Genomic DNA, 21,710 nt, shown 5'->3' on the forward strand with positions numbered 1-21,710 from the left:
CCTGACAGAATCATTAATTATTAGCAAAATCTGGCAGAGCCATCTTCCTCAAAACTCTGGAAAACAGCTAAAGGGCTGCAGTAACTGGGAAATTACAAATAAAGAAGATACAACATAAAATAGGTAGGAGAAGCCTGTGGCACTCTTGCTTCTTTACCACCCTTTCTCCCAATGTAGTGTGGAGCCAACCTGAGTTCCCATTGTGGGTCCCTGTTATAAAAGGAGCAGAGTAAACTCTATGTGCACACTGGGTGCCTGTATGTCATTGCCCATCTTTTGGATGGCAGCCTGAAAGAATGATCCAGCACACTCTCCTCTGGCTCAACCACCCAGAACTTGTCCTGTAAGCAGAAACAGCTTGTGGACAGTTAAAGCAGAAGAAATAATCACATCAAAGTGACCTGGGACAAAGGCTTACCAGTTTCAAGATATAACGATCTGGGAGAGGGGTAAAGTATTTCATAAAGAGTGGAGGGTATAATCAGATTTCTCTAAACAGGAAACTAATTAAATCCATTAGCATAAACCCAGGAAAAGACAAAGGCTCAGAAAAGACATAAAGAAATCCAAACTTTTGCTTCCGACTAATCTTCTTGATAGGAGGGCTAAACACTGAAGCAAAACACCAGCCAACACAGAGACAATTTGCAAAGACTGTGAAGAAGTTTTTTGTTCCTGTTAGCTGCTGTCATTCAGAGAAATCTCTGTAATATGAGTAACTAGATACAAACATAAATAACAGATAGCTCAGGGACTAAATCCCAGATTTAATACATTAATTATTAAAATGTACAGTGTCTACCAAAAGATTACAAGGCCAGCAATCATGAAATGGTGCCCCATAAAAAGAACAAGGTAAAAAACTCAGAAACTATCAATGAAGAACACCAAATGTTGAACATACTAGGTGAACTTTGAAAAAATATGTACAATATGCTCAAGATAAAAGAAAACATGAATAGCTAAAACATAACAGGAAAATTATGAATGAACAATATGAGAATCTCAATAAGGAGACAGAAATTTGAAAAAGAATCAAACAGAAATATTGGAGTTGAAGAACACAATAATTGAAGTACAAACTTTCCTAGATGGTTTCCACAACAGATTAGAGCTGGCAGAAGAAAGAATTCGTGACTAGAAGATAAGACAATTTAAATGATATAGACTGAGAAGCAGAAAAAAAAAAAAAGAATGAAAAAAGTAAACAAAGCCTAAGAGACCTGTGGGACACCATCAGGCATGCCAATATACACATTATGGGAGTCCCACAAGAGAAGAAAGAGAGAAATTTGCAGAAGGAACATTCAAAGAACTAATGGCCGAAAACTTCCCAAATGAATGGAAGCCCTGAATATGCACATTCAAAAAAAGCTGTGAATCACAAATGGGATAAAACTGAAGAGAACAATGTATAAATATTGCAGTCAAACTATCAAATGCCAAGGACAAAAAAAAAAGATGTCTAAAAACTGCAAGAGGCAAGCAATGTATTATGCTCAAGGAAGCCCAAATAAGATTAAGTGCCAATTTCTCATCTGAAACCACAGAGGCAAGAAAGCAGTGGAGCAAAATATTTCAAGTGATGAAAGAAAACAATTGCTAACGAGGAACTTTATATCCAGTGAGACTATCTTTCAAATATGTGAGCAAGATTGAGATATTCCCAGGTAAACAAAAGCTGAAGGAATTTGTCACCACTAGATCTGTCCTACAAGTAAACCTAAACATAGTCCTTAAAACCGAAAGACAGTGTGTGAGACAATGGACTGAAGCACTGAAAAGGAAAGCTCCCCAGTAAAGGTAAGCATACCCGTCATAATAAATTCCAGAACTACTGTATTCTATGGCATGTAACTCCATGTTTTACTTCTTGTAGGTTCTAAAATGCAAAAAAATAATAATAATAATAATAATGATAAATATATGGTTTTGGAGATAAAATGTATTAATATATAGTTTGTAAAAAGTACAAGAATTGATGGTGGGAGAAATCAGGTAGGAAGTATTTGTATACCCAATTAAAGTTAAATTGGAATAAAATCAAATGTGATTGTTATAGATTTAAGATGTTAAATTTAGGCCTCATGGAAACTACAAAGAAATATCTGAAAAATATACAAAGAAAGTATATATCAGAAAATACTCAAAATTGTATATTCAAAAAATCAAATAAATGTGAAAGTAGGCATTAATGAAAGAACTGAGAGACAAAAATGGTATAAGACTTACAATGACCAAATAGCAAAATGGCAGAAGAAGGTCCTACATTGCCAGTCATTACTTTAATATAAATGGATTAAATTCTCTAGTCAAAAGGCAGACATTGGTATATTGGATAAAAGATCATCACCCAACTATATCCTGGTTATGAGATTCACCTTAAATTCAAAGACAGAGTAGGCTGAAAGTGAAAGATGGACCAAAAATACTCCATGCATATACAACCAAAAGACAGCTGGGGTATATACTTATATCAGATAAAATAATAGACTTTAAGTCAAAAAAGTTACAAGGGGCAAAGAAGGACACTATATACTGATAAAGTAGTCAATTTAACAAGAAAACATAATTATAAATATGTATGTACCTAATGGCAGAGCCCCCAAAAATATGAAGAAAATTTTGATAGATTTAAAGGGATAAATAGATGGACTATATTAATAGTGGAGACATCAATCTATAATTTTCAATAATGGATGGAACATCTAACCAGAAGATTAAGAAGGAAACAGAAGACTTGAACAATAGTATAAACCAGCTAGACCCAATAAGACATATGGAACACCTCACCCAACAGAAGAATATGCATTTCTCTCTAGTGCATGAGTCATTCTTTAGAATAAACAATATGCTAGGTCACAAAACAAATCTAAATAAATTTAAACATGTTGAAATTGTACAATGTATCTTTGATGACAACAGAATGAGAATCGCAAAATTCACAAATATGTGGAAATTAAACAACAAACTCTTTAAGAACCAGTGGGTTGGGCAGGCCACGGTGGCTCAGCAGGCAAAGTTCTCACCTGCCATGCTGGAGACCAGGGTTCGATTCCCAGTACCTGCCCATGCAAAACAAAACAAAACAAAAATACCAGTGGGTCAAAGAAGAAATCACAAGAGATTAGGAAATATCTTAAGGCAAAACAAAAAGAAACACAACATAGCAAAACTTATGGGATGAAGCAAAGGAAGTGCTGAGAAGGAAATGTATAGCTCTAAAAGCTTACATTAATCAAGAAGAAAGGTCTCAAATCAGAGACCTATCCTCAAAAATGGAGGATATAGAAAAGTAGAGTAAACTAAGCTCAAAGCAAGCAGAAGGAAGGAAATAAAGATTAGATCAGAAATAAATGAAATAGAGAAAAATAAGTTGTTTCTTAGAAAATATCAATACAATAAAAAACCCTTTAGTTAGACAGACAAAGGAAAAAGAGAGGATATAAACAACTAAAGTCACAAATGAAAGTGGGGATATTACTACTCACCCACAGAAATAAGGACTATAAGAGGATGTTATGAACAATTAATTATACACTAACAAATTAGATAACAAAATCTATAAAATGTCTACAAGAAAACTTAGGGAAGATCTTCAGTATCTTGTGTTAGGCAATGATGTCTTAGATTTTACATCAAAAGCACAAACAAAAGAAAAAAAATAGATAAATGAGACCACCTCAAAATTAAAAACTTTCGTGCATGAAGGACTTTATAAAAGTAAAAAGACAATCTAGGTGCATGATCATCGTTTCTTAGTACATTTGCATCGGTTTAGAAGAACTAGCAACACAACAGAAAAAGATATAGAATGTTAATATAGAGAAAAAAAATAAAAGTAATAATAATAGTAAAAAAAAAAAAGACAATCTAGGAATGGGAGAAAATATTTGGAAACCTTATTTCTGATGAGGGTTGACTATCCAGAATAAAGAAAGAAATCCTACAACTCAACATCAAAAAGACAAACAAAAAGACAAACAACCCTATTAAAAAATGGGCAAATGATTTGAATGGACATTTCTCCAAGGATAAGATACAAGTGGCAACAAGCACATGAAAAGATGTTCAACTTCATGAGTCATTAGGGATACGTATATCAAAACTATAATGAAACATCATTTCACACATTTTGGCTACTACTGAAAAAATGGAAAATAAGTGTTGAAAACCATGTGGAGAAATAGACATACTTGCTCATTGTTGGTTGGAATGTAAAATGGTGAGACTGGTGTAGAAAACAGTAGGCAGTTCCATCGAAAGTTCAGGGCCTGGTAAATTCACTTCTAGGTATATACCCAAAGGAACTGAAAGCAGGGACTCAACAGATAATTGCATAGCACTGTACACAGTGGCATTATTCACAATTGCCAGAAGATGTAAGCAACTCAAATGTCCATCAAAAGATGACTAGATAGATAAAATGTGGTGTATATATATACAATGGAATATTATTCGGCTGTAAAAAGAAATGCAGTTCTGATTCGTGTGACAATATGGATGAAATTTGAAGACATAATGTAGAGTGAAATAAGCCAGACAGCAAAGGGCAAATATCATATGATCTCACTAATATAAAATAATTAGAAAATGCAAATTCATAGCCATACAGGTAACAAGAGGCTAGGGTGATGGTAGAGAATGGGGAGATAATGTTTAGCTGGTATAGAGTTTCTGTTTGGGGTGATGGAAAAGTTTTGATAATGGCAATGGTAGTGGTGCTGGTAGCACAGCATTGTGAATATAATTACCACTGAATTATAAATTTGAAAGTGATTAAATTGGGAGTTTTTTTGTTACATATATGTTTACCAGAATAAAAATTAAGAGAAAAGATAAAATTTTATTTCAAAAACTGTCAATCCTAATGTAAATTATGGACTACATTTAATATTATATAAATACAATAATATTGTTTCAACTATAAGAAAAGTGCCATACTAACGCAAAATGTTAATTATAGGGAAACTGCGAATGTGGGGTGGGGTATATGGGAACTCTGCACATTGTGCATATGATTTGTTTGTAAACCTACAGCTTCCCTAATAAATAAAGAATTTGACCCTAGAGATAAGTTAGATACACTTAGTTGCAGAAATCTGCTCTATGATATTTCTGCCAAGTTATTCTTCAGTAATTACTTGGGTTAACGCTTCAGTGATGGCAACACTTAACACATGAAGTAGTCACTCACTTGTTCAACCAATACTTCATAAGCATTTACTGAAGACCAGGGGGTTTAATGTTATTTCAACTAGTCCTCATAACAAGTATAAGAATTATTACTTCCATTAATTTTTAACATAAAACAAAGCTGATTTGGTAGATAATAAGGAACAACACAATGAAAAATAAGTGTCTCCTTTTACCCTTTCTCTACCCACTCCCCCACCCCTATCATTTTCCCCAATACAACTCTGGCTTCTAGTTTCTGTGCATTTATCTCCATAAAAACATATATGCTAGTTATTTACAGAAGTGAGATCATGCTAAAAGTAATGTTCTGCAACTTAGTTTATATTTATACCTCACAATATATCTCGGTAATCTGTACATTCTCATATATCTAACTCTTTTTAATGTCTGCAAATACATATATTTCACTGTGTAGATACACTTATTTAACCAACCTCTTTGATGGATATTTTGCTTAGTCACAGTTTCTGTTCTGTTTTGCTTTCCTATTACAAGGAACTATTGTATTATGTTGCAGAATCAACAGGCATATGAAAATATATTGAACAAATATTGCCAAATTGTTTACAAAGAGATTATACCAGTTGATATTCCTACTGGAAGTATATGAGAATGTCTGCTTCCCTCTTATCAGCAGGTCTCAAACTTTTTGGTCCCAAGACCCCTTATACATTTAAAAATTATTGAGGGTTCCAAACTCCAAAGAGTTTTTATTTATGTGAGTTGAATTTATCAATATTTATCAAATTAAAAATTAAAATTGAGAATTTAAAAAATATTGAAATCATTTAAAATAAAAGCAATAAACCCTGTACATATTCATTTAAATAATATTTTAAGATAACTATGCTTTCAAAAAAATTAGTAAGGAGGGCAGCTTTGTTTTACATTTTTTGCAAATCTCTTTAATGCCTGGCTTAATAAAAGACAGCTGGATTTTCATATCTATTACTGCATTCAATGAGCTGTAATAAGTGTTTTGCTTGAAGTATATATGAATAAAATTGGCCTCATATAGTAGATATGTAGTTGGAAAAAAAAGATTGACTTTAATAAACCTGTTCACATAATTGCAGATATTCTTCTTTGATTTTACCACAAAATTTGACACATGCTAGTTTCTTAAATTTTGTTGCAATGTGGAATCTGAAATGTTATCGATGAACTTAATTTAATGACTCTATTACATTAAAATCTATTGATCTTGAGGCACACTCATATTATACTTCAAATGGATCTGTTACCCATGTGTAATTTTGTAACATCATGCATAAATCATTTGGAAAATACAATATGCTAAGTTATGTAGATCTTAGAAATGTTATCTTATTTCATAATAGAATATTAGGAAATCATATTCATTGATATCACCACCGATTTCTTCAGTAAAGTCTTTAGATGGTGAGAAGTTGTAAAGGTCATGGTGGAGTAAAGTTCAAAATATCTCTAAAAATCTTGAATACTATCATTGGTAGCAAATATTCCCAGTTGCTTTCCTTGAAGTGACAGATTCACTTCATTTATATTTAAGAATATAAGTATATATACACCTATTCGTTAACAACCACAGGTAATTAACCAAGAGAGCCAGATAATTCTAATCTTCAACCAGTTTATTCCAAACCACAACTGTGTAAAATAAAAAGACTTCACCAAAGGTCTAAACTAGATTTTTTTAATCATCATTCCTCTGATGACTAAGAGGTTGACAAACTTTTTCTATAAAGGGTCAGATAGCAAATTTTTAGGATTTGTAGGCCAGAAGACCTCTGACACAATATTAAACTCTGCCATTGTAATGGGAAAACAGCCATAGACAATATATAAATGAATGGGTGCAGCAGTTCCAATAAAACTTTATTTACTAAAACAGGTGGTGGGCCACATATGGCTCACTGAGCACAGTTTGCTGGCTATTGTTCTAAGCCATCTTTCCTATGTCCTTCTCCCCTCTACTCTGTCATGGAAAGAGTAATAGATTTGGAATTAGGAGAACTGGCTTTTAATTCCTTTCTTACTAAAAATTAGCAGTGTGATCTTAGGCAAATTGCTTTACCTCTCTGAAACTATTTCTTGTGCCAAATTAAGGATATTTAGACTATATGATCAATAATGACCCTTCAAAAATCCAAAGAATCACTGTAAAGTAACTCACTTCCCACCTGATATTCCCAACTCATTGAATCATGCAATAAATAGTGGAGTGGTTGCCAAAATATGAATGTATCCTTAGGTAATATTAATGGAAATGTCTATCTTAAAGTAACAGGAGTGAGGGAGAGGGGTTGCTACTCCACCCTACGTGGGTGTGATGGTTAGGTTCTGGTGTCAACTTAGCCGAATGATTATGCCCAATTGTCTGGTCAGCAAGCACTGGCCTAACTATTGCTGCAAGGATATTTTGTGGCTGGTTGATTAATCACCAGTCAGTTGATCACGTCAGTGTCTGAATACAGGTGAGATCAACTAAAGCATGACTCCTACAAAGTGATAATCCAATCAGTTTTAGGCATTTATGAGAGAAGGAAGACTCCTTCACTGCTTCCTCAGCCAGTGAGCCTCTCCTGTGGAGTGTGTCCAGACCCTTCATTGGAACCACCAGCTTCAAAGCCTACCCTACAGATTTTAGATTCTTTCATTCCCATGGTTGCATGAGACTCCTTTATAAGTTTCATATTTACAGATCTCTCCTGTTGTTTCTGTTTCTCTAGAGAACCCTGACTAACACAATGGGTCATAGCACATTGTAAAGTTCGATTCTGAATAAAAAGTTTAACACGACTGTCCAGAGGATGGCAACGAGGGACCTGGAAAATTCTGGAGTTTTCTTCAGCAAATGAGAAATGCTTGAAACAACTGGCAAAAGTGGAAAGCAGGAAAGCGGTGGCAGGACATACTAATAATGGACATGCTTGGACTTATTAAATAAATAATGGAGCAAAAATAAAATATTCTACGTCTGATTGATCTTTCTGAGTCCCAGGCTCTGACTGAGTGTAAGTTCTATGCCTTCCGAATCTTCTAATCTTGAGCCTGTAAAGTTATTGCTAATAATCAATGTTAGAAGTGGCATATTCACTAATACCTTTTATTTGAATAGCTATTTGGAGTTTATTTTCATGTGTATTATGTCATTTGGCTTCCTTATTCTATGAGCTGACAAATATATTATTCTTGCCATTTTATAGATAAGGAAGAAGAAATTCAAGTTCATTCTGCACCTAGAAGATTCTTGATTTAATAACAGAAAAGGGGGACAGCCTAAAGCTAAGCTCCTAAAGCAGCTTAGAGAACTAGACTGAACAGTACAAGCAGATATTACCAAACATTTTGTAATTATCTCCTGTATAATTCTAGGAGGAAGGAAAGTTTGGGAGAGTTGTGTTTTAGCAGCTTCAAAGCACTTTAAATTTGGAAATAGTTGCCTAGCATTTTGCTTTAGCTGTTAGTACTCAATTTACCTAGGTTTTCTCTGAAGTGCTTCAACCAATTGTAGATGCTTTATGAATACAGTTCATAAAATGTACAGGGGGTATTCCTATGTTAAAACAACTCCAACTGGGAAGGATTTTAAAGGCAGGAAAGACTCCTTTCAATTTGATTGGCTTCAGAGATAAAAGTCATGTTCTTATAAAAAAAAAATACAAGCAGCTGTGAATAATTCAAATCACCAAACTGCATGAATGGATTAATATTTTAATGTTATACTTGCCTTTTATCCAGACGCAACTTTGACCATAATAAATTTGGGTTTAATACTGCAACCTTTAAAATTCTGAGTTTGGTTTCCTTTTCTAAAATGTATAATTAAATTCATTTTTGAAGGCTCCTGAAGGTTGTATAGGGCAGAAGGCCTCCACAGTTTCCTGCACAGAAAGCTACAAAGAGATTTGAGAAAGGAGAAATACGAACGCTAGGTTAACCATAGAGAGAGCTATTATGGATGGGGGAATTTCTCTCAGCCAGTTCTTTTTCCTGGACATCAAGGACACCAACAGTGGAAAAAAGCTGGAGCAAATCATACTGGATACTAGGTGTTCTTATCTTTCCCTCACCCTCTAGTTTTTCAGAGATTAAATTGGATTATCACTAACCTCTCAGGTCACCATGGATGAGAAGAGCCAAAAAAAAAAAGGATGATTTGTGGTATCCTTGGAAAGAAGCAGAGTATATTTCACTCTTGTGTGGAGAAACCTGAGGGAATGTGTGGGCTAACATGATGCTCATGAGCCTCATGTTTTTATAGCCCCAGAGAGTCAGGCTCCTTCCTCTCCTGTGGCCTTCCTCCCTTTAGCAGCACAGGCTTGAATGGCTGTGGCCCGGAGAGGCTGCATCCAGAACATTAGCGCTGCATCTTACATAGGTGTTAGCTTCTAAAATCAGCCTATTAGATGAAGAAGCCCTATCACCAAACTACCCTTGTATTTTCTATAAAATATGGTAGCACAGTTTCACATATACAGCACAACCTTGTTTTTAATACATAAATATAATGCACACAATAATATGCAGTTTATAATAAAGGACCATTTTGTACCAAAAAAAATTAGAAAGGCATTGCAATATTTAAATATTGGAATCATAATCAGTGTTGTGAGATGATAATACCATGAAGCATGCGGGACCGCTTAGGTCATGGAATTCCCAAGAGGAATGGCAACCAAATTGCTATGGTTTGTAAGGTCTTATTTTTCTTTTCTTTTCATTCTCTCTCCCTCCCTCCTTTCAAGAGGCTCTGGGAAAGAATCTGCTTCTAAACTCATTCAGGTTCTTGGCAGAATTCAGTTCCATGTGGGTGCTGGGCTGAAGTCCTGCATCCTTGCTGGCTGTGAGCCAGAGGACATTCTCAGCATCACGAGGTGCCCACACCCCCCGGCTTATGGCTCCCTTTCCTTACCTCCAAAGCCAGAAATGGTGGAACGATGAGTCCTTCTCAAGCTTTGAATCTCTTTGATCTTTCTGCTCTGTCTTGTTTGTCCTCTGCCTCCACTTTCTGCTGCATCGCTCTGACTCCTCTGCCTTCTACTATTGCTTTTAATGGCACATGTTATTACATTGGAACCACTCAGGTGATTGCCCCATTTTAAGGTTACCTGATTAGTAATCTTAATTCTATCAGCCAAGTTCCTTCACAGCAGTACTTAAATTAGAATTTAACTGAATCACAAGGGGATAGGAATCTTGGGAAGACACCCACCACACTGTAATATCTTCTTGGTCTCTCAAACATCCTGCCCTGTATCCCCTAAAATATATTGCGCCTCTAACCAAAAGAAAAATGCAGCTGATTTGATAAATAGAATTTCATTTGCAAATGAGTCAAATGAAAGCTGATCATAGAGAACTATTATGAAATTACAAATATTTGAATAAAAATATAAAGGGTTAGCAACAGCAAGTATAAAATAAGCATGCATAAGAGAAAAATGTCCCAGCTTGACAGTCTTAGAGTGAAAGGGTCCACAGAGCTTCATTTGTTCTCTAAATATTTGGGGTCACTGTTTTATTTAGAGGTGCCCAGGTATTATCTCTTGCCAGGAGAAGTCTAAAGTGCTTAAGCTTGAAACAGACAGCATTCTGAGACATGTTAAAGGCCTAAGTGAAAATCCCTAATTGAATTTTAAAAATCCCAGTCGGGTTTTGAGAAACTTGCTTCCAAACTGATTTGACTTCAAAAGCACTCTGTCATTCCTATCTCCACTAGTATTTGCACTGCACTGTCTATCTGGGCATATTCACAAGTTTTGCTAAATAATATCTGAGCAAAGCAATCCTTCCTGAAGTCCAGGGATTCCCAGCAGCTGACACACCCTTGTGGTCTGCACCCCTGTTGCTGCAGTCAGTGGCCAGATATTCCATCACACACTTCAACTGGTTATCAGCCTCCCCTAATTGTTTCACAATCTAAAGGGCTGGTGGCATGTTGTGTAGCTTTTGTGTATCTTTTCCTGGTCTAGTGGCCAATGGTCATGTCCAAATACTGTGAAGCCAGAGGCATGTTTGAAACATCTCCCCCTCATTCGCCCAGAATCACATTTATAGTCACATGGCCTACCAAGCTGCCCTGGACAATCACTTCATAGATATTTGACTCTGATAATGGTGAACAGTTTGTTCTGTCACAAGTACTACCAAGCAATTTAGAATTCTTCATAGGAATTCTAGAGGTAAAAAATTACTGAGGGTGGCCCAACATGGCTCAGTAGGCAGAGTTCTTGCCAGCCATGCCAGAGACCCATGTTCAATTTCTGGTGCCTGCCCATGCAAAAAAAAAAAATTACTGAGTAATGTGAGACTACAGGGGGAGAATCCAATATTTTCTGGCTCTTTATTAAATGGTGTTACCATACACACATGGACACTGAAGCACTGATGACTTTTTCTGACCTGGGAAGCTGACTTAAGGTAACCAGGCCGGTAGGAGAAGGGGCTGGAGGAGGTTTCTCTGTTCCTTGCTGTACATGGCCTCACCTGTTTGCCACTGGGAGTTCTACAGGTATGGGCAATGCCCCTGTCCTCCCTGCTACCCTAGCTTATAATCATAACACCCTGAATGGCACTGCTTCTTATTTAATGCAAGGGTAACAAAAACTTACTGCATTGCTGACTTTCAGGAATGGGAGATACTCATTCTGGAACAAGGACAAGTGTAATACTTAGAGGAGACTTAATCACTAAATTGAAGTATCTTTAGTTGAGTATGTCCTGCCACACAGAGATATTCTTAGACCAGTTGGGGGCATGTTTGATTTTTGGACTTCACAGAATATTTACTGAGCAAAAAAAAAAAACAAAAAATCATTCTGGGGCGGGCCGCGGTGGCTCAGCGGGCAAGAGTGCTTGCCTGCTATGCCGGAGGACCTCGGTTCGATTCCCGGCCCCAGCCCATGTAAAAAACAAACAAACAAACAAAATATAATAAAACAAGAAAATGTTTAAAGATGTTTCCCTTTCTTCCTTCCTTCTCTGTCTTCCTTCTCTGTCTTCCTTCCCTTCCTCCCTCTCTTTAAAAAAAAAAAAAAAAAAAAAAATCATTCTGTTTTTTCTGAAGTTCAATTTTAGAAAGACCCTTTAAAGCAGTGGCCATTCCTGTGTTCCTACCATAAAATAACATAGACATTGTCAACTGTACTTTATGTTTCAGAATGCCTAGCAGACCTATGTGATAAGTATCTCCTGGATTTCAATTCCAGCTCAGGTGTTGCTAATTGGTGTCTGGCCTTATCCCCATCTCTTGGTTTCACTTGGTCAACACAGAAGATTTTTGTTTTGTTTTTGTTTAGTTTGAATTCCTTTGGATGGGAAAAGCACCTGGCTATACTATTCCTTTGGGTTCACATCCAGCCACACTTCATTCGATTAGTTATCTGACTGGCCCCTGAAAGTACCTGAGATGAAATATGAAAGCTCACTTCAGTTAAACAACAAGAACTAGATAAACTAAATTATTATTATTATTTTTTGCTTTAATTGCCTATAACTTCAGCATTAAGGTTAGTGCTCATATGAAGTTACTATTAACTTTTTTCTCTGCTGTTTAAAATTTTGTTTTGAGTTTATTTAGAACTTTCTAGTGTTTTATTGTAATCTTATTTTTAAAGCATGCTCATCTTCTTTATAAATAATAAATAAATATTAAACATACAATTTAAATAGGGGCTTCCACAGAAATACACAGATGTGGTTACCTCTGGAGCTCACTCAATTTAGTTTAGCTCTTCCCCCAGCTAGCCCTTTCTCATTCATTCACAGTAGTCTATCATCAAAGAAATGGTACTTAGATATAATTCAGATCCATATTAATACAAAGACACAAAAAGGGCCTTAAGTCCACACATTAGCCCAAAACAGTCCTGCCAATAAGCCCTAATCAGTGTTCTAGCAACAGAAAGGGAACAGGAGATGAGCACAACCAGTAGGAAGAAAAAAGCTTTTGTCTTTCTTCCTCCCAGCATGCCCTCATTATACCATCTTGTAAAAAATAATCAAATATTTGTGATTGCTATTTCTGTGGTTTAGTATTTACTATACAATCAAAAACTTAACTCTGAGTTTCAACCCAGTTGAAAAAAAAGAAAATTATAGCATGTGACAATGCAAGAAGGAAAACAAACTAGGGTTGGGGCTGCCTGCCCCTCGCTACAAAGAGATTTTAGGGAGGGTGAAAAAATTAACAGAAAGTGTTATAAGAACTGATCACAGTCAGAGCAGTGATCTTCTCAGAGGCCAGAGCCTTTGTGCGGCAGAGCAGACCTGGTTTTCATGGCATGGGTGCAATTCTCCCCTTGGCAGAAGGCTACGTGCTTACCATGTAACTAGCCAGCCTTAGAAAAACAGATTACAGATAAAAACTGAGAGTCATCAGCAGAGGTCCAGCATGTGACATGAGAAAAAGAAGCCATTCCTGGTGAGCTTCAGGTAAAAGCATTCACCTGAAAATTTCTTCCCAGAGATCCACTTGCTGCCTGTGCCAGCTGGCTTATAACATCACTCACTACCAGAGCACCTCAGGAAGGTATGTATGTAAAACAGGTGACTACAACTTTCCCTCCAGTGCTCAGAGCAGGGAAAGCTTTGGCTTTCACTAAAACCTGGCTGCAAAGACCTCCAAAGGCCTCCCAGGAGCTTATTTTAGGGTGCTGGGAAAAAAAAGTATGGAAATTGGTGGTATGACTCTGTAATGGTATGCTATGGAAAAGAGGTGCTTATTACCTGAGATCACAGATGCAACCCAGTTGCACACTAGAGATATGGCAGAGGTTTTTATAGACTATGAAATTTGTGTCCTCAGTTCTCTCATACTTGCATCATCAAACAGAGACTCTTAGAGAGCTGTGCCAGGAGCACATCAGCTTGCTCTTCCCAAACATCCAGAGAGCTCTGCACACAACCACAAACCAGAGAAAATAACCAGGGCTAGTGAAGCCCAGAAAATTCAACTATTTGGTGGTAAATTTCAAATTATTTCTCCAACCTGATGTATTTGCCTTTGTTCTTTGAAGGTATTTTGAGCTAAACGTAGTCACTTTTTATTTTCCCTTAATCTTTTTTTCTTTATGAGTTCACTGGGTAGAAATGAGATCTATTACTTTTATATATATGATACTGTATCCAATAAATGCTAGAGGAATAGAAATATTTTAATATTCCTTTTTATTGTTCTGTTTTCTCTTGTTCTCATTTAACAAATCTTTCTTCAAATGTATCACATTAGGGCAGTTTCTATCTACCCCAATGGGTCATTGACTTTGTAGAGCATGGCATATGCTGAATTAAACATTGTAATTACATTTAGACCCTGGGAGACACCCAACTGTTCACTCTCATTTGTAGCCAGAAGCACCTACAAATGACATATATTAATGAATAACAGATCCTGTGGTAAGTTAATAGGGTAACATATCTTGGTCAGTATTGCATAAAATGGGAGGTGGGGTGGGGATGCTGAGCTCTTCGTAAACATGACCTGGTTGGATGGAATTCCTTGAGAAGCAGTTTATAAATGATTAGGTTGAATAAATATCAGTCCTTGTATGCTCATTGTTCTGTCAACCTACTCAATTCATACGTTCCAGCTGACTGTTTCCAGAATTTCCCTGAGGGTCAAACCTGAATTTGCAATTACTGATGTATTTTTTGGAGGGTGGGGGGTTAAAATCTATAAATATCATACATGGCAAAATCTTCTCATGCAGCATACATTATTATAGTATCTCCTTAAGAGCCTCTGTGAACCTAGGTTTTCTGCTTATTGTCCTGTGTTTCAGATGGCTGAAGTAGTATAAGGAAACATAAAGTGCTAATGAAATTCTATTTTATCTTGCCCATCAAATCGAAAAAAAAAATCCTAAAAACATTCAAGACTGGAAAGGATGCCCAGGGATACAGAGAAATACTCATTCACTGCTGGTGGGCATGTGAATTGCTATCACCATTCTGGAAAGTAATATGTAATATTCACTACAATTTAAAAGTAAAGACACCTTTTGTATTAGTAATCCAGGTTTAGGGGATTTATCATACAAATTTAAAGAAGAATACATAAGAACTTATGTACTAAGATGTACTATTAGTAGTGACACAGAACTGAAAACAACCTGGATGTTCAATGTTCATTTATAGAGTAATGATTATATAAATATGATACATCTGTATTAGGGAATACTATGCACCTAAGAAAAAGTATGAACTAGATCTATATGTATTGACCTGAAGGGAATGTACTGATACATTATGTTAAAAGAAGGAAGTTATAGAATATGTGCATAGTATGATTCCAGCTTTGGAGGGAAGGCGGGAGGGGGAAAGAGAGAGTCAGAGATATGGAGGGGGAAGAGGGGAGGAAAGGATGCAGGGATCAAGGGACATGTGCTGGTTTGAAGCTATTATGTACCCCAGAAAAGCCATGTCCTTTAATCCTCATTTAATATTGCTGGGTGGGACTCTTTTTTGGGGAGGTACATGGTCCAGGAATTGAACCCAGGTTTCCTGCATGGAAGGTGAGCACTCTACCACTGAATCACCCATGCACCCTAAAGATAGGATCTTTTTTATCATTTCCATGGAGATGTGACCCACCCAATTGTGGGTGGTAACTTTTGATTAGATGTTTTCCATGGAAATGTGGCTCCACCCATTCAAGGTGGGTTTGCTAAAGGATTAGCTTTTAAACTGTAGTGAATATTACCATATTACTTGCCAGAATGGTGATGGCATTCAGTCTTAAAGGACTGAATCCTTTAAGAGGGAACCATTTTGGAAAAATTCTCAGAGCCACAGTGTGGACAGAGCCCACACAGCCAAAGACTTTGGACGCAGAAGGAAAATGCCCCCAGGGAAGACTTATGGAAAGAGGAGAGAAAGTTAGCAGACTTCACCATGTGCTTTTCCAGCTGAGAGAGAAACCTCAAATGCCATTGGCCTTTTTGAGCCAAGGAATCTTTCCCTGGGTGCCTTAGTTTGGATATTTTTGTAGCGTTGCCTTAATTTGGACATTTTCATGGACTTAGAACTGTAAACTTGCAACTTAATACATTCCATTTTTAAAAGCCATTCCATTCTGGTATATTGCATCCTGGCAGCTTACAAACTAAAACAGGAGAGAAAAGGAAGAAAGAAAAAGAAAGTAAGAGGTAAGGTGGAGAAAATGCAAAAATCTGTTTTATGTGTGTCTGTTTTTATATGAACACAGAGAAGGAAGGCCATGCTGCAGAGAACTATCTTAACTTTGGTTATATAGAGGACAGGACTGGAAAAGGGAAGGCATAATGATTAATCCTTCTTTATATAGCTCTGTAGGGTTGTATTTGGTACAGAGAGCAGAGTTACAGTTGTTGCCTAACTGTTATGTAAAAAAAGAACCCCCTATTCTGAAGGAGAGGGGTGATAGAGACCACATAGGAAATTCCAACTACTTGGTGGGAAGGAAACTTTTTAATTCTATGAAGCTGTGAGATGACTTGGGTGGTCATGTACTTCTGAGGTGAGAATAAGGACTAAAAGTTACTTTTCTTCTCAGCAAGAATCCCAGCACAATGTGGATATGAAAGTGACTGGAAGATCTGGCAATTAGAGTCTTCTGGATTGGAAATAACTCATATTGACAGACCAACAAACCATGTAAAACAAACTGTCTCTGAGGCTAGACAAGGGGTGGCCAATTTATTTTTTGCCTAATAAATCCCTGGAATAATTAAATGTCACTGTTCTTTCAGAAAAAGACCTGGCTTAAGACATATTTAGTATCTCAGGTAGAAATAGCAACTAGAATTTTCAATAGTCTAGTTTTTCAGCTCCCTAAATAACCAGGTTCAATCAGTAGTTATTTTTGCCTTGGTCAAATATTCCTGAAGACCTTTTCGAGCATGCACTCCAACCAAATGTGATTTTTTTAAAACAATATACATTAATTGATGATGTGACAGTTTTTTTGATGAAAACACAAAGAAATAAATATTTCATTGCTTTTTTTCTGTACCTTCACATGGATTGTCTTGCATGTTTTGGGAGATGTGTGCATTCCTTTTGGGATCTATGGTATTAACAGGTTCTAATAACTTATCGAGCACATTGGATACATGGAACAGTTTATTTTAGTTAGAAAAATATATCGCAAAGATGAATCTTCTTTCCATTCAAGTGTTGATCTTAATGTACCCTTAAATGTTTTAATACAACTTCATTCTTCAGAGATCACTTCTACCTTAGTTCAATAACTTATTTCAGTGCTGTTGTTTGACACATAAATCCTTTTGTTTATGCTATCTTAATATAAAAAACAATCAGAATTGAAAGGTAACTTATCAGATGATTCATGCAATAAAATGATTCTTTGATTCCATGAAGGATGGATGGATATATTATATATTATATCCATTCTAAATATATATAATAGATACACATAATTGGAAACATCAGTTGAACAAACTGATATCCATTTGGACTTGTAAACAATGCTTGGCTAACCAAAAGCAAAAAAAAAATTAAGACTATTGAGGTTGTGCTGAAAGGGTAATTCTCAACTTAGATTAAACTAACTACCATTGAATCACAGAGAACTGTCATTCCTTGTAGACCTGGGTATAGACTTATCAGAAAAGGAATCATCTTTATGATTAAAAATAAATGGTTAATCCTCACAAGAGACTGTTGGGTATTTCTACCTCAATTCCTGCCTTGTCCTATAGTTGTTCCCATCCCCAGGCACTCAAATACCTTTTTGCCCAGGTTATTGGTTCTAGAGAATGCATTGAAGTTAATCTAAGCATTTGTGTCCCTATATTGTCAGCCAGAATTAAGCAAATATATTTTAGTAAGCTGAAAGACGTTATCATTGCTCTACTCACAAACTGAATACCAACTAACCTGGATAGTATCTTTTTGCACACATCTCTCCCTACCTGCTTTTATTCACTCTCTTTCTTCATCTTGCTCTGTGCCTCTGGATGTTGTCTTTGATGGAGTACATTGATGGGCTTCATTACTCTCTGGTTTTTGTTTGATTACAGCCAATGAGAAGCAATGGCAAGGAATCAAGGAGTGAGGGTGGAGTATTTCTTCTCTGGCTTCCTTTCTATTGGCTGGAGGTTGGCAGTGGCCGGTTTCCTCTAAAGGCCAAAGCTCCTGCCAGCAGTTCTCCCATATAGGCAAAGCCCCACCTACAGCTCTTTTGAGGTCCTGCTGACTCTGCCCACTTGCCCCCTCAGAACTAGGAGTGGTTACAGGTCCCTTCTGTTGCTAGCCCCTGAGTGCTTCCCCATCCTTGTTCTCCCTTATCCTTGCTCATACCTTTGTAAATCCCCTTATTAAACGCTCTTCAATTACACCAGTTAAGTGAGTTAAGTGTACCATCTACCTCTATCTGAGATCCTACCCCATACCCTTATAAAGAATGCAAAGATTCTATTAAGGGCTCTGAAGCTCATAAAAATGAGTTAGAAATTGATTCTGCTCTCAAACAATTTATAATCTGATATAGAAGATAGCTGTGTATTGTCTTCTATCACTAATGTCTACTTAGATAGATAGGTGAGAGTACTGTCACATGAATGAAGGAGGAGAAAAGAAAGGTAGAAAATTCCATGGGATACTTGTTCTCTATGTTTGCTTGAATTAATTTAAATCTCTACATGAGCCTACTTTCCCAAAATTGATATATATGCAATGAGATATACTTTTCTATATAATATTTCTATATAATATAATACATGCCCACAAATGCTAAAACTTCCTTAGAATCTTTAAAACTATCTCATGTTAGTAGAGCTGTTAATTATATTTTTTAACAATTTGGTAGAGATAAACTCAAAATGGTAACAGTTTTAATTATAACAAACAATTATCTGGGTACTAGTAGTGAGAAAGCACTAGGCTTTCAAGCAAAGAGGATTACAATTTAATGGTGTTTATTTAATTCAAGGGTCCATTCAATAAAGTGGAAAAAAATAGCACTTCTGCATAAGCAGTTAGATTGAGATTTTCAATCCCTTGTGATATATCAGATACAATAACAAACATATAATTATAATATGTATTTTTCAATGGAATATTTACTCCAAAAGTTTTAGGGCACATTCATATTATGTCATTATATAAGCTACAGGTGAGAAGAAAAAAAGCTCTTATCCTTAAAATTTTAATGGAATATTTATGCATGAAAATTAACGATAGAGTAGAACCAGGATTGTTTCTCTATAGGTATTTATTTTTAGATAAACAGTAAGACTAATCTGTAATCTTATTTTAATTAGAGTTTAGACAAATATTCCCACATGAATAGGTTTCTGTTTGCTTCACAGCTTCCTAGCTGTCTTTTATCATAATAGATTTGTCATTCACACTCTGCATCTGAAATCAAATTTTACATGACTTCAATAAAATATATTAAGGATTAACAAATATCAAAATACTATTGCTTGAAGTCTTTTTTGAAGGAACTGGGGCTTTAGGGAAAAATTAATTTTTAAGTAGAAGCCACTGAGTATAAGTTGGAATATATCTGGATTTGTCAAACAAAAGGAGCTTAAGCATTTGCAGAGGTAACTGTATAGAAGAATGACACATAAACAAATCGCCTAAGAACAGGTGTAAGATTTAAAATAATTGCCTCTGTCCCAAAGACATGGTTTTCAAAAGGGTACAAACATAAACGTGTCTTAGAAAAAATAAACACTGCATCAATAAATCTCAGATTCATAAAGTGAGCTCAAAGCTCTGAACTGTACAGTCTCAAGTGATACATTAGCAGCGGAGACGTACATTAAAGCACTTAGCATGAAAACCGTCCACTGTAAAATGGGGCAGAAACACATTAAGTATTCGAATCAATCTCAAGTCCAAAAGGATTACAATTTAGAACATATGCAGAATCAGTTATGCAAAATGGACTCAAAAGCTTCTCCAATAATTTCCTAGCTATTTGGGGGATGTTTTTTCCTTAAACCTTTGAAGCTGCTTAACAGGGAGAATAGAAAGAAAATATTTCAATAATTTATTTTTGTTTATTTGGCTAGAATAGCAAATCATGAAACACTCACTGAACATAATTAGCTCTTCTGCCCTGTGATTCCAAATCTCTTTGGATGCAGGGCCAGCTGACCAGATGGCATGCCATACCATAATGCCATATTAAACAGAGGCTTGAGTTCAGGTCCACAGGCCACAGGACAACAGAAGCAGATTGCACCTTGCAAGTGAAATATTCAACTTGGAAGGCCTGGGGCTGGCAAGTGCTACTGCTCTCCTGCCAAAGGGCAAACCAAATGTCATCTTCCTCATGCAACCCACTCTGTCTTAATATGTGGCTGCTTATTGTATTTTTAACTTTTTCAGGGTGAGGGAGGGGTAGAGAGGGGCAGTGTGAAAGTAAGGGAGACGAAAGAGGTGAAGAAGAGGGGGAAGAAAACCAGTTTCCAAAATACCCATAACCTGCTATGCTGAGAAAAGAATGTGTGGGCATTTGCAAAGAGATAGGCCATTCCAGTAAATTTCCTTGTATACAAAGGGATTTTCCTAGAAATCTTTTGCTCTTAATAAGACTGATTGGTTAGCAGGCTGCCTCATGATGAATCCTGACAGAGCTTAATGGAAGAGAGCTGTAATTGCAGAAAAACAACAGAAGAAATTCATTAGAGAAGTCTTGAAACCCTGAAAGTTATGGGCAAAGCAGGCTACCCCAATGGAAACTGAATAGTTTAAGATGTCTTAAATAGATTTAAAACCAGATCTTAAAAAACTAAATTGGCTGCAGATAAAAAAATAATCTGAGATAAAATGCATGGTTATTATTGGATTGCTCAGGACAGTCTGTATAGCTCTGTATTGGTGGTTCTGAAACTCATCCTTTAGAAGTAACAAAAAAAAGAAGATAGTGAACACAGACTTTTAATAGTATTGCATTTATTCCTAATCTTAAAGTAAAGTCTTAAGAATATGTTTTAATAACTACCCACACCAAAAAAAAAAAAACAAAAAAAAAAAACTAAATATCGTGAATAAATCCAAAAAAGATAGGCAGAGAAAAGCTAAATACCTATTTTTTGGGAAAAATTAGAAGAAACAAACTAAATGCCCCAATTTATTGTTAATTTGGGAGCTAGAAATTTACTTCAAACTGTCATAATTCAAAGGTGATAATAATATGGGCTTGGAGAGGCCAGCCAAACAGGATATTATATTTAATATTCAAGTATAGGACATCAGAGTTAGCAATAAAGGGAGAGAGAGGAGAGAAAGAGAAAAATATATACAGTAAGGCAATTCTAAAGTTTGTCACTCACTCATTCATATTTATTGAGTAAATATGTCTCAGGTCTTATGCTGGGAATACATCTTAGAACAAATGCACAAGGTCCCTTCCAAAATGGAGTATACAGGCTAGTTAGAGGGACAGATGTTAAATAAAAATAAGATAATAAATATAAATTACACAATTACATTTAAATGTAAATAAGGACCATAATAACATAAGGGCACCAATGTGACATGATAGCAGGAATATGTGATTTGGATGA

General features: G+C 36.0%; 1 protein-coding gene across 9 annotated transcripts in view; it reads right to left on the reverse strand.

Annotated features, from left to right (window-relative positions):
• Positions 1-21,710, reverse strand: part of IMMP2L (inner mitochondrial membrane peptidase subunit 2) — a 980,891-nt gene that overhangs the window by 144,725 nt on the left and 814,456 nt on the right. The gene's annotated exons all lie outside the window — the stretch shown is intronic.

Source organism: Tamandua tetradactyla, chromosome 1, assembly GCF_023851605.1.
Source record: "Tamandua tetradactyla isolate mTamTet1 chromosome 1, mTamTet1.pri, whole genome shotgun sequence".
Classification (NCBI taxonomy): Eukaryota; Metazoa; Chordata; class Mammalia; order Pilosa; family Myrmecophagidae; genus Tamandua; species Tamandua tetradactyla.